The sequence below is a fragment of the Nuphar pumila genome, chromosome 5 (genome assembly GCF_984573655.1).
Source record: "Nuphar pumila chromosome 5, dmNupPumi1.hap1.1, whole genome shotgun sequence".
NCBI classification, from domain to species: Eukaryota; Viridiplantae; Streptophyta; class Magnoliopsida; order Nymphaeales; family Nymphaeaceae; genus Nuphar; species Nuphar pumila.
Window position 1 is genome coordinate 63,613,244 of NC_143253.1, and position 3,933 is coordinate 63,617,176.

The 3,933-nt window shown below is 38.1% G+C and overlaps 1 non-coding gene across 1 annotated transcript; it reads right to left on the reverse strand.

The window, feature by feature from the left end:
- Positions 1-2,408: 2,408 nt before the first annotated feature.
- Positions 2,409-2,482, reverse strand: TRNAN-GUU (transfer RNA asparagine (anticodon GUU)). Its single transcript has one exon. It is a non-coding gene; the product is annotated as a tRNA-Asn (tRNA).
- Between the last annotated feature and the right edge of the window lie 1,451 nt (positions 2,483-3,933).

Consider the following 3,933-nt stretch of genomic DNA (forward strand, 5'->3'; position numbering starts at 1 on the left):
TGATTTCACTAAAGTTTTCAGTAAAGACCAGTTGAAAATAGGCATGTTTGATCACATTGCATGTAATTTTCATGCTTTACATCCATACTTGATCCATGCCATTTGGTTATGTTGATATACATGATCATTGATAGGTCCAATTATGTTATTTGTAATGAAGACCGCTTTGGTTCTATGTTGACATGATCAATTAATCAGATTGGTAAAGATATCAATTGATAAGATAGTATTTTTGAGCTCATAAGGTTACAATGTGTGATTACAAGGTTACGTATGTGGCCCAAGTGAGAGATTGTTGTAAAAATCGTGTGAGCCTACATACGTTGAACCATACATTGTAAAATTGTCTTAGGTTCATGCCCGATTCATGTGATCTAATCTGGATGGGTCTTGTGGTATCTCATATGGTATGAAACATTGTGTGTAGAGACCAGTTCTGTTTATAATTCTATAAGGGATTGAATTTGAGACAAACTTTTAATTGGATGCACATTAGGTTATGGTCCTCAAACCTTATATAAAAGTCATTCATTTTTAAACTTTTCATTATCAGAACGAGAATTCAATCCTTCTCTTATCAGGTTTTAGAGAAAGAAAAAGAGCTAAATATACAGGTTCTGAAAGATCATACCAACATGGATTCGATCTTTCTTTCTTTTTGATGGATTATTAAATCCAACAAGAAGATCTGGACAAAGGTCGTGTGAAAGAGTGCCATAAAAAAGAGGGGCGCCAAGTTAACAAATTGCCAAAGATCCCATTCTCCAACCCAACATTTCATTCAAGCGTTGGGCTTCAACATGAGACATGTGAATAGGGATGAATTGGGATTTAGATAAATTAACCTGAATCCCAGTTACATTCTCAAATTCCAAAAAGATATCATGAAGTGTCATGATCGACTTTTCGTTAGCTTTGCACACAAACAAGGCATCATCAGCAAAACATACTGGGGATTTGATAAGAGCAATGAGGAAATTTGGGTATAATCAGATCTCCATTTTCAATAACTGCAAGGATCCTCCTATACAAGAGCTCCATAACTATGTCAAACAGGCAGGGGAAAAAGGATCATTTTGTCGCAATCCACATGAAGTATGAAACGAGTCCCCAGGAGATCCATTTAATCATGACGGAAAAGGAAGCAGATACGACAAATAACATTATAAGACTAACCCAGGTTTTGCAAAACCCTAAAAAGGAGAATAGTGAAATTCCCTTTGTTGGGATTCAACAACTTAGTCCTGTTCGCAGTTTCTTTTATGCGGATTTCATCAGGTCCGTGAAATATTTATGTGTCCCTGCTATTATTGACATGTTGCGAGCTTTACATGGTGTAAGTAGGTTGGCTTGTGGGAAGAGTAAAAATTGTGGAATTTTAAAGGACAGTACGGTTATTTTTCGTTTCAATTTGTAACCGAAAGAAATAGCGCTTGACATGATGACCTGGTCACGCTGGCTCATCCTGCCATACCTACAGTAGTCATGCCAGCGGCACAAAAGTCCAGGTTAGGACCCCTCCACTCAGGACCAAAAAACTCTAAAGTTTAGACACCGAATTTTGTCAGGGCTTCATTGAAAGGCATTAAGGTCAAGGTGATCCGACCAAGTGAGGTTGGGAAGAACGAACAGGTCGTCCAGGTTCACCTAATAGGCTCGGCGAGCCTAGCCATGAGGCCTCATAAACTTTACCAAGCCGAGCAATGATATGTTTGTTTCAGCTTGGCTCGTTGAAAACTGGATATATAAATAGTTTCAGTCCAACTTATGTTGCAGTAAGAACGGTGGGTTACTACCACCGAGGTGGTATCACATGTGGTAAGCGGGGTCCTGTGTCAAGCTGGATGCCCAGGATCAATTCCCTCTGCCACATGAGGCGGCTGTTGTTCTGGTAGGGGTCCGCCTAACCCCAGCTTACCTTTCAAAAAAAAAAAAGAACCATGGGTTAACCAACCGGGGGGGGGGGGGGGGGGGGGGGCTTTCCTTGTTTGGTAGGCACTGTTAGTGCACGTCACCATGTGTTGGAACATTGCAAGTTCAAAACCCAATGGTATTTTGTGTAACTGGTGGGGGTCTGCCTAACCTGAACTTGTCTATAAAAAAAAGAACGGTGGGTTAAGCCTTTTGGCTTGCGAACAATGTTCGGGCAAATTTTGCTGTTTTCCACGTTAGAAAATGTTTTGTTCTTTAGCTTAGCTCATCTTGCTCGGGCTCATCACGCGTTCAAGCTAAGTCTCGGTTCGGTTCCTTCACCAGCCATAGACCCAGGTATGGGTCAATCTCGTGCATGGTTGCAAATTTATTTGAAGGCAGGCCAGCTATTCTTGGTCCAGTGCCTGTTTGCAAATAGGAAGCGTCTGAAAAGGGAGAAACATGAAAAAGGCCAAAAAAGAAATGAAAACTCAAAGCGCTAGAAGGAGGGTTCGAACCTCCGACCTTGTGGTTAACAGCCACACGCTCTAACCAACTGAGCTATTCCAGCTTACGCTGATCATGCAAAACAAAATTATATATTACATAAAAAAATGTTTATGGTTCACGGCGTTTAGCAAATCGGGTGATGTATATCGATGCTTGCCTGCAAAAAAGATGAGTGGATCCAGGTCTGTATCCATATATGAATTAATGTGATAAACTGGATGCATGGAGATCCACATTCCACATCCGACTCTGAAATTACAAAACTGCCAGTTAAAATAGGTCTAATTAAGTAGGGTCTCTATTGTCCCGGCCTTTTTTCAGATATGCAAGAGATCAGTTGGAATTGGATCTGGACCAGGACACAGAATCATGTAGATACAAAGCTACTGCATAAAACCAACGGGTGAAAATGAACCGGATTTGACCACACTCTACCTGAATCCAACACCTTGTTTTGGATAAGGATCTTAAAATAAAGCCCGAATGCCCATCTCGATCAGATAATGGACTTAGTTTTATCTGACTTTGTCTAGATTTAGATCAATATTTTCTATTGTATATATTCATATCCGGATCAAATTGGATCCACTTGTACTTTTTTAATATAAAATCCTTGTTTCTAACTTTTTTTCCGCTGAGTCCAATAGGACCAGTTCTACCATATAAAAATTGGACCTGGATTTAACTCTACCAACAATGGACCTAGTTTTGTTCCAGACTGTGATCCTTATCTCCTGCCCATAGTTTTCCAAGTTTCTTGTCCGACTTTTATCACACACGTTTGCACCTCTGCAGCAAATGTATTTCTTTGGAGCAGAATAATTGTTCCAAATGGATCTAATTACAAGTAGATTAAGGTCCCATCTCGGATGCAGACAGGGGCGGAGCCAGGTATTTAAATTAGGGTGGGCACAAAAAGCACAATAAAAAAGAAAAAAAGCATGCAAAAAAAAAACACAACAAACCTAAAATTATAATAAAATCCAACAAGAAATCATGATTAATGCTAATTGAAAAACAAACAAAGAAACCCTGCGATCCTAACAGAAATCAAATATAGAATGATTATTATTGCAAATTGAAAAGAAAAAATAGAGAAAAAGATCAAAACCCTAATCGGACATTTATATCATTTGAAATAATGCAAATAAAAAACCTAAATCCTAAGACAAATCATAGATCTTTCATCTATGCTAATGGATTTAAATACATTAATATTTTAACCAAAATCAAACATTCATTTTCATGCTTAATACTAATTAAAAAAATGAAAACACTTAAAAATCTTAAAACCATAATTACATTCATGCCATTTAAAAAAATCAAATCAAAACCCTAATTCCTAAAAACAACATAGATTATGCACTTATGTTATTTGATTAAAAAATCTTAATACTTAAACTAAAACAAAGCATTCATTATTAATGGATTCAGCCCTAACAGTAATTAGAAAACAACACACAAAAAACCCTAAAAGGCCAGATTCTTGGCGCAGTAGCCAGAGGGCCACTG